Source organism: Carex rostrata, chromosome 6 (assembly GCF_964058835.1).
Source record: "Carex rostrata chromosome 6, lpCarRost1.2, whole genome shotgun sequence".
Lineage (NCBI taxonomy): Eukaryota > Viridiplantae > Streptophyta > Magnoliopsida > Poales > Cyperaceae > Carex > Carex rostrata.
This window is the reverse complement of record NC_135923.1, coordinates 14,300,377-14,310,376: the sequence shown is the minus strand read 5'-3', so window position 1 is coordinate 14,310,376 and position 10,000 is coordinate 14,300,377.

Sequence of the window (10,000 nt, the reverse complement as noted above, 5' to 3'; positions counted from 1 at the left end):
CGGGGCGCCTCCACGCTTAGGCGCCCCAATGAACCGTGTTTCACCGGCTTTACGGCTGGGGATTTCAACCCGCGCGGCTACCCGCATCGGCCTTACGGGCGAAACTCCACGCGGAGTCACCCTGCCCGACCGCTTTTCGCCGGCTTTACGGCTGGGGATTTCAACCCGCATCGGTCTTACGGGCGCCTCCACGCTTAGACGCCCTGCCCCACCGTGTTTCGCCGGCTCTACGGCTGGGGATTTCAACCCGCGTGGTCCGTGTTTTTCGGTAACATATTCGTGTTCCTTGCCCCCGACGGGCCGTGTTTTTCGGTAACAAAATCGTGTCTTTTGTCCCCGCTGCACCGTGTTTTTTGCCCCCGCTCAACCGTGTTTTTTGCCCCCGCTCAACCGTGCTTACTGCCCCCGCTCAACCGTGTTTTTTCGGTAACATAATCGTGTTTTCGGGTAACATAATCTTGTTTTTCGGGCCATTTTACACCGACGGAGGCACCCACAGGGGCCATGTACACCCCGCTTGGCATGTACATGAGGGGCTGCCTCTTCCAAAAATCCTTCCCCCCTATAGGGGAATATGCATTTTGGGTCTCCAGCCACGCCCAGGGTTACCACCCCCTGGAAATCCCCCAGGTTTACCCCCCATTTTATGTGGATGCATAGATTCAGACCGCCCTGCTCCACCGCTTTTGGCCATTTTTGCCCAACGATAGCCGCTTCGGCTTGCCGCTGGACTGTTTTCGGGCCTTTTTCACCGACGCTTGGCCGTATCCGCTTAGTTTTCCCCAACGCTTGGCCGCATTCGCTTAGTTTTGCCCCGCTGGACTGTTTTCAGGTCACTTTTGCCCAACGTTAGCGGCTTCCGCTTGCCGCTGGACTGTTTTCGGGCCCTTTTTCACCGACCCTTGGCCGTATCCGCTTAGTTTTCCCCAACGCGTGGCCGCATCCGCTTAGTTTTCCCCCGCTGAACTGTTTTCGGGTCACTTTTGCCCAACGTTAGCCGCTTCCGCTTGCCGCTGGGCTGTTTTCGGGCCATTTTTCCCCAACACTTGGCCGTATCCGCTTAGTTTTCCCCAACGCGTGGCCGCATCCGCTTAGTTTTCCCCCGCTGAACTGTTTTCGGGTCAGTTTTGCCCAACGTTAGCCGCTTCCGCTTGCCGCTGGACTGTTTTCGGGCCAATTTCCACCGACTCTTGGCCGTATCTGCTTAGTTTTCCCCAACGCGTGGCCGCATCCGCTTAGTTTTCCCCCGCTGAACTGTTTTCGGGTCACTTTTGCCCAACGTTAGCCGCTTCCGCTTGCCGCTGGACTGTTTTCGGGCCAATTTCCACCGACTCTTGGCCGTATCCGCTTAGTTTTCCCCAACGCGTGGCCGCATCCGCTTAGTTTTCCCCCGCTGAACTGTTTTCGGGTCAGTTTTGCCCAACGTTAGCCGCTTCCGCTTGCCGCTGGACTGTTTTCGGGCCAATTTCCACCGACTCTTGGCCGTATCCGCTTAGTTTTCCCCAACGCGTGGCCGCATCCGCTTAGTTTTCCCCCGCTGAACTGTTTTCGGGTCACTTTTGCCCAACGTTAGCCGCTTCCGCTTGCCGCTGGGCTGTTTTCGGGCCAATTTCCACCGACACTTGGCCGTATCCGCTTAGTTTTCCCCAACGCGTGGCCGCATCCGCTTAGTTTTCCCCCGCTGAACTGTTTTCGGGTCAGTTTTGCCCAACGTTAGCCGCTTCCGCTTGCCGCTGGACTGTTTTCGGGCCAATTTCCACCGACTCTTGGCCGTATCCGCTTAGTTTTCCCCAACGCGTGGCCGCATCCGCTTAGTTTTCCCCCGCTGAACTATTTTCGGGTCACTTTTGCCCAACGTTAGCCGCTTCCGCTTGCCGCTGGACTGTTTTCGGGCCAATTTCCACCGACTCTTGGCCGTATCCGCTTAGTTTTCCCCAACGCGTGGCCGCATCCGCTTAGTTTTCCCCCGCTGAACTGTTTTCGGGTCAGTTTTGCCCAACGTTAGCCGCTTCCGTTTGCCGCTGGACTGTTTTCGGGCCAATTTCCACCGACTCTTGGCCGTATCCGCTTAGTTTTCCCCAACGCGTGGCCGCATCCGCTTAGTTTCCCCCCGCTGAACTGTTTTCGGGTCACTTTTGCCCAACGTTAGCCGCTTCCGCTTGCCGCTGGGCTGTTTTCGGGCCAATTTCCACCGACACTTGGCCGCATCCGCTTAGTTTTCCCCAACGCGTGGCCCCTTCCGCTTAGTTTTCCCCCGCTTAACTGTTTTCGGGTCACTTTTCCCCAACGTTGGCCGCTTCCGCTTTGCCGCTGGGCTGTTTTCGGGCCATTTTTCCCCAACACTTGGCCGTATCCGCTTAGTTTTCCCCAACGCGTGGCCGCATCCGCTTAGTTTTCCCCCGCTGAACTGTTTTCGGGTCACTTTTGCCCAACGTTAGCCGCTTCCGCTTAGTTTTCCCCAACGCTTGGCTGCATCCGCTTAATTTTCCCCAGCTGAACTGTTTTCGGGTCACTTTGTCCCAACGTTAGCCATTTCCGCTTGCCGCTGGACTGTTTTCGGGCCATTTTCCACCGACTCTTGGCCGAATCCGCTTGGTTTTCCCCAACGCTTGGCTGCTTCCGCTTAATTTCCCCCAGCTGAACTGTTTTCGGGTCACTTTTGCCCAACGTTAGCCGTTTCCGCTTGCCGCTGGACTGTTTTCGGGCCATTTTTCACCGACACTTGGCCGTATCCGCTTAGTTTTCGCCAACAATTGGCTGCATCCGCTTAATTTTCCAAGCTATACTGCTTTCGGGTCAGTTTTGCCCAACGTTAGCCGCTTCCGCTTGCCGCTGGGCTGTTTTCGGGCCATTTTCCACCCACGCTGGCACCGACGGGGCCATGTACACCCACGCGCGTGTACATGAGGGGGCACCCATTTTTGAAAACCTTACCCCCCTATAGGGGAATATGCATTTTGAGGCTCTAGCCACGCCCAGGGTTACCACCCCCTGAAAATCCCCCAAGTCAAAATCACCCATGTAAAATATTCAAAAAAATCTCAAAAAATCACAAAAAATTTATAAAATCAAATAAATTCAAAAAAAAAAAAAAAATTTCAAAAATTCAAAAAAAATTCAAAAAATTCAAAAAAATTCAAAAAAATTCAAAAAATTCAAAAATTCAAAAAAAGTCCAAAACCCCAAAAAATTTTCAAAAATTTCAAAAATTCAAAAAAATTTCAAAAAAATTTTCAAAAATTTGCCCCGCTGAACTGTTTTCGGGTCAGTTTTGCCCAACGTTAGCCGCTTCCGCTTGCCGCTGGACTGTTTTCGGGCCAATTTCCACCGACTCTTGGCCGTATCCGCTTAGTTTTCCCCAACGCGTGGCCGCATCCGCTTAGTTTTCCCCCGCTGAACTGTTTTCGGGTCACTTTTGCCCAACGTTAGCCGCTTCCGCTTAGTTTTCCCCAACGCTTGGCTGCATCCGCTTAATTTTCCCCAGCTGAACTGTTTTCGGGTCACTTTGTCCCAACGTTAGCCGTTTCCGCTTGCCGCTGGACTGTTTTCGGGCCATTTTCCACCGACTCTTGGCCGTATCCGCTTGGTTTTCCCCAACGCTTGGCTGCTTCCGCTTAATTTCCCCCATCTGAACTGTTTTCGGGTCACTTTTGCCCAACGTTAGCCGTTTCCGCTTGCCGCTGGACTGTTTTCGGGCCATTTTTCACCGACACTTGGCCGTATCCGCTTAGTTTTCGCCAACAATTGGCTGCATCCGCTTAATTTTCCAAGCTATACTTCTTTCGGGTCAGTTTTGCCCAACGTTAGCCGCTTCCGCTTGCCGCTGGGCTGTTTTCGGGCCATTTTCCACCCACGCTGGCACCGACGGGGCCATGTACACCCACGCGCGTGTACATGAGGGGGCACCCATTTTTGAAAACCTTACCCCCCTATAGGGGAATATGCATTTTGAGGCTCTAGCCACGCCCAGGGTTACCACCCCCTGAAAATCCCCCAAGTCAAAATCACCCATGTAAAATATTCAAAAAAATCTCAAAAAATCACAAAAAATTTATAAAATCAAATAAATTCAAAAAAAAAAAAAAAATTTCAAAAATTCAAAAAAAATTCAAAAAATTCAAAAAAATTCAAAAAAATTCAAAAAATTCAAAAATTCAAAAAAAGTCCAAAACCCCAAAAAATTTTCAAAATTTTCAAAAATTCAAAAAAATTTCAAAAAAATTTTCAAAAATTTGCCCGCTGAACTGTTTTCGGGTCAGTTTTGCCCAACGTTAGCCGCTTCCGCTTGCCGCTGGACTGTTTTCGGGCCAATTTCCACCGACTCTTGGCCGTATCCGCTTAGTTTTCCCCAACGCGTGGCCGCATCCGCTTAGTTTTCCCCCGCTGAACTGTTTTCGGGTCACTTTTGCCCAACGTTAGCCGCTTCCGCTTGCCGCTGGGCTGTTTTCGGGCCAATTTCCACCGACACTTGGCCGCATCCGCTTAGTTTTCCCCCCGCTTAACTGTTTTCGGGTCACTTTTCCCCAACGTTAGCCGATTCCGCTTGCCGCTGGGCTATTTTCGGGCCATTTTTCCCCAACACTTGGCCGTATCCGCTTAGTTTTCCCCAACGCGTGGCCGCATCCGCTTAGTTTTCCCCCGCTGAACTGTTTTCGGGTCACTTTTGCCCAACGTTAGCCGCTTCCGCTGCCGCTGGACTATTTTCGGGCCAATTTCCACCGACTCTGGGCCGGATCCGCTTAGTTTTCCCCAACGCTTGGCTGCATCCGCTTAATTTTCCCTAGCTGAACTGTTTTCGGGTCACTTTGTCCCAACGTTAGCCGTTTCCGGTTGCCGCTGGACTGTTTTCGGGCCATTTTCCACCGACTCTTGGCCGTATCCGCTTGGTTTTGCCCAACGCTTGGCTGCTTCCGCTTAATTTCCCCCAGCTGAACTGTTTTCGGGTCACTTTTGCCCAACGTTAGCCGTTTCCGCTTGCCGCTGGGCTGTTTTCGGGCCATTTTTCACCGTCACTTGGCCGAATCCGCTTAGTTTTCGCCAACAATTGGCTGCATCCGCTTAATTTTCCAAGCTATACTGCTTTCGGGTCAGTTTTGCCCAACGTTAGCCGCTTCCGCTTGCCGCTGGGCTGTTTTCGGGCCATTTTCCACCCACGCTGGCACCGACGGGGCCATGTACACCCACGCGCGTGTACATGAGGGGGCACCCATTTTTGAAAACCTTGCCCCCCTATAGGGGAATATGCATTTTGAGGCTCTAGCCACGCCCAGGGTTACCACCCCCTGAAAATCCCCCAAGTCAAAATCACCCATGTAAAATTTTCAAAAAAATCTCAAAAAATCACAAAAAATTTATAAAATCAAATAAATTCAAAAAAAAAAAAAAATTCAAAAATTCAAAAAAAAAAAAAAAAATTCAAAAAAATTCAAAAAAATTCAAAAAATTCAAAAATTCAAAAAAAGTCCAAAAACCCAAAAAAACTTCAAAAATTTCAAAAATTCAAAAAAATTTCAAAAAAAATTTCAAAAATTTGCCCCGCTGAACTGTTTTCGGGTCAGTTTTGCCCAACGTTAGCCGCTTCCGCTTGCCGCTGGACTGTTTACGGGCCAATTTCCACCGACTCTTGGCCGTATCCGCTTAGTTTTCCCCAACGCGTGGCCGCATCCGCTTAGTTTTCCCCCGCTGAACTATTTTCGGGTCACTTTTGCCCAACGTTAGCCGCTTCCGCTTGCCGCTGGACTGTTTTTGGGCCTATTTCAACCGACTCTTGGCCGTATCCGCTTAGTTTTCCCCAACGCGTGGCCGCATCCGCTTAGTTTTCCCCCGCTTAACTGTTTTCGGGTCACTTTTCCCCAACGTTAGCCGCTTCCGCTTGCCGCTGGGCTGTTTTCGGGCCATTTTTCCCCAACACTTGGCTGTATCCGCTTAGTTTTCCCCAACGCGTGGCCGCATCCGCTTAGTTTTCCCCCGCTGAACTGTTTTCGGGTCACTTTTGCCCAACATTAGCCGCTTCCGCTTGCCGCTGGACTGTTTTCGGGCCAATTTCCACCGACTCTGGGCCGGATCCGCTTTGTTTTCCCCAACGCGTGGCCGCATCCGCTTAGTTTTCCCCCGCTTAACTGTTTTCGGGTCACTTTTCCCCAACGTTAGCCGCTTCCGCTTGCCGCTGGGCTGTTTTCGGGCCAATTTCCACCGACTCTTGGCCGGATCCGCTTAATTTTCCCCAGCTGAACTGTTTTCGGGTCATTTTAGCCCGACGGGGGCACCGACGGGACTGTTTTCGGGCCATTTTGCACCGACGCTTGGCCGCATGCGCTTAGTTTTGGGGCCATTTTTCACTGACGGCTGGCCGCATCCGCTTAGTTGCCCCCGCTTGGCTGATTTTTGCGCCGTTTTTTTTGTTGAACTTCAGGTTTCAAACTTCCAATTTTTTTCCAAACTGCAAATTTCATATTTTATATTTTTAATAAATTTGAACTTTTTCAAAATATCAAAAAAGTATTCCAATATCCATAATTTGGATCGCGTACAATCCGGAAGTTTGAGAAATGGTCCACACCGGGTGTGAACCATCCAATCCGAAAAAAGTGGGAATTTTTACAAGCCGGAAAAACTGGAGTTTCAATGGCTCTTTGGACGGTTGTAATTCATTTGGACCAAAAATTGTCCAACCCACTTGCATAAGATCCGAAATTGTACAACCCAATTTTTTTTTTTCCAAACTCCAAACTTCATATTTTATATTTTTAATAAATTTGAATTTTTGCCTACATCCATAATTTGGATCGCGTACAATCCGGAAGTTTGAGAAATGTTCCACACCGGGTGTGAACCATCCAATCCGAAAAAAGTGGGAATTTTTACAAGCCGGAAAATGTGGATGCATAGATTCAGACCGCCCTGCTCCACCGCTTTTGGCCATTTTTGCCCAACGTTAGCCGCTTCGGCTTGCCGCTGGACTGTTTTCGGGCCTTTTTCACCGACGCTTGGCCGTATCCGCTTAGTTTTCCCCAACGCTTGGCCGCATCCGCTTAGTTTTCCCCCGCTGGACTGTTTTCGGGTCACTTTTGCCCAACGTTAGCGGCTTCCGCTTGCCGCTGGACTGTTTTCGGGCCCTTTTTCACCGACCCTTGGCCGTATCCGCTTAGTTTTCCCCAACGCGTGGCCGCATCCGCTTAGTTTTCCCCCGCTGAACTGTTTTCGGGTCACTTTTGCCCAACGTTAGCCGCTTTCGCTTGCCGCTGGGCTGTTTTCGGGCCATTTTTCCCCAACACTTGGCCGTATCCGCTTAGTTTTCCCCAACGCGTGGCCGCATCCGCTTAGTTTTCCCCCGCTGAACTGTTTTCGGGTCAGTTTTGCCCAACGTTAGCCGCTTCCGCTTGCCGCTGGACTGTTTTCGGGCCAATTTCCACCGACTCTTGGCCGTATCCGCTTAGTTTTCCCCAACGCGTGGCCGCATCCGCTTAGTTTTCCCCCGCTGAACTGTTTTCGGGTCACTTTTGCCCAACGTTAGCCGCTTCCGCTTGCCGCTGGGCTGTTTTCGGGCCATTTTTCCCCAACACTTGGCCGTATCCGCTTAGTTTTCCCCAACGCGTGGCCGCATCCGCTTAGTTTTCCCCCGCTGAACTGTTTTCGGGTCACTTTTGCCCAACGTTAGCCGCTTCCGCTTGCCGCTGGACTGTTTTCGGGCCAATTTCCACCGACTCTGGGCCGGATCCGCTTAGTTTTCCCCAACGCTTGGCTGCATCCGCTTAATTTTCCCCAGCTGAACTGTTTTCGGGTCACTTTGTCCCAATGTTAGCCGTTTCCGCTTGCCGCTGGACTGTTTTCGGGCCATTTTCCACCGACTCTTGGCCGTATCCGCTTAGTTTTCCCCAACGCGTGGCCGCATCCGCTTAGTTTTCCCCAGCTGAACTGTTTTCGGGTCAGTTTTGCCCAACGTTAGCCGCTTCCGCTTGCCGCTGGACTGTTTTCGGGCCAATTTCCACCGACTCTTGGCCGTATCCGCTTAGTTTTCCCCAACGCGTGGCCCCTTCCGCTTAGTTTTCCCCCGCTTAACTGTTTTCGGGTCACTTTTCCCCAACGTTAGCCGCTTCCACTTGCCGCTGGGCTGTTTTCGGGCCATTTTTCCCCAACACTTGGCCGTATCCGCTTAGTTTTACCCAACGCGTGGCCGCATCCGCTTAGTTTTCCCCAGCTGAACTGTTTTCGGGTCAGTTTTGCCCAACGTTAGCCGCTTCCGCTTGCCGCTGGACTGTTTTCGGGCCAATTTCCACCGACTCTTGGCCGTATCCGCTTAGTTTTCCCCAACGCGTGACCGCATCCGCTTAGTTTTCCCCCGCTGAACTGTTTTCGGGTCACTTTTGCCCAACGTTAGCCGCTTCCGCTTGCCGCTGGGCTGTTTTCGGGCCAATTTCCACCGACACTTGGCCGCATCCGCTTAGTTTTCCCCAACGCGTGGCCCCTTCCGCTTAGTTTTCCCCCGCTTAACTGTTTTCGGGTCACTTTTCCCCAACGTTAGCCGCTTCCGCTTGCCGCTGGGCTGTTTTCGGGCCATTTTTCCCCAACACTTGGCCGTATCCGCTTAGTTTTCCCCAACGCGTGGCCGCATCCGCTTAGTTTTCCCCCGCTGAACTGTTTTCGGGTCACTTTTGCCCAACGTTAGCCGCTTCCGCTTGCCCCTGGACTGTTTTCGGGCCAATTTCCACCGACTCTGGGCCGGATCCGCTTAGTTTTCCCCAACGCTTGGCTGCATCCGCTTAATTTTCCCCAGCTGAACTGTTTTCGGGTCACTTTGTCCCAACGTTAGCCGTTTCCGCTTGCCGCTGGACTGTTTTCGGGCCATTTTCCACCGACTCTTGGTCGTATCCGCTTGGTTTTCCCCAACGCTTGGCTGCTTCCGCTTAATTTCCACCAGCTGAACTGTTTTCGGGTCACTTTTGCCCAACGTTAGCCGTTTCCGCTTGCCGCTGGACTGTTTTCGGGCCATTTTTCACCGACACTTGGCCGTATCCGCTTAGTTTTCTTCAACAATTGGCTGCATCCGCTTAATTTTCCAAGCTATACTGCTTTCGGGTCAGTTTTGCCCAACGTTAGCCGCTTCCGCTTGCCGCTGGGCTGTTTTCGGGCCATTTTCCACCCACGCTGGCACCGACGGAACCATGTACACCCACGCGCGTGTACATGAGGGGGCACCCATTTTTGAAAACCTTGCCCCCCTATAGGGGAATATGCATTTTGAGGCTCTAGCCACGCCCAGGGTTACCACCCCCTGAAAATCCCCCAAGTCAAAATCACCCATGTAAAATATTCAAAAAAATCTAAAAAAATCACAAAAAATTTATAAAATCAAATAAATTAAAAAAAAAAAAAAAAATTCAAAAATTCAAAAAAAATTCAAAAAATTCAAAAAAATTCAAAAAAATTCAAAAAATTCAAAAATTCAAAAAAAGTCCAAAAACCCAAAAAAACTTCAAAAATTTCAAAAATTGAAAAAAATTTCAAAAAAAATTTCAAAAATTTGCCCCGCTGAACTGTTTTCGGGTCAGTTTTGCCCAACGTTAGCCGCTTCCGCTTGCCGCTGGACTGTTTTCGGGCCAATTTCCACCGACTCTTGGCCGTATCCGCTTAGTTTTCCCCAACGCGTGGCCGCATCCGCTTAGTTTTCCCCCGCTGAACTGTTTTCGGGTCACTTTTGCCCAACGTTAGCCGCTTCCGCTTGCCGCTGGGCTGTTTTCGGGCCAATTTCCACCGACACTTGGCCGCATCCGCTTAGTTTTCCCCAACGCGTGGCCGCATCCGCTTAGTTTTCCCCCGCTGAACTGTTTTCGGGTCACTTTTGCCCAACGTTAGCCGCTTCCGCTTGCCGCTGGACTGTTTTCGGGCCAATTTCCACCGACACTTGGCCGCATCCGCTTAGTTTTCCCCAACGCGTGGCCCCTTCCGCTTAGTTTTCCCCCGCTTAACTGTTTTCGGGTCACTTTTCCCCAACGTTAGCCGC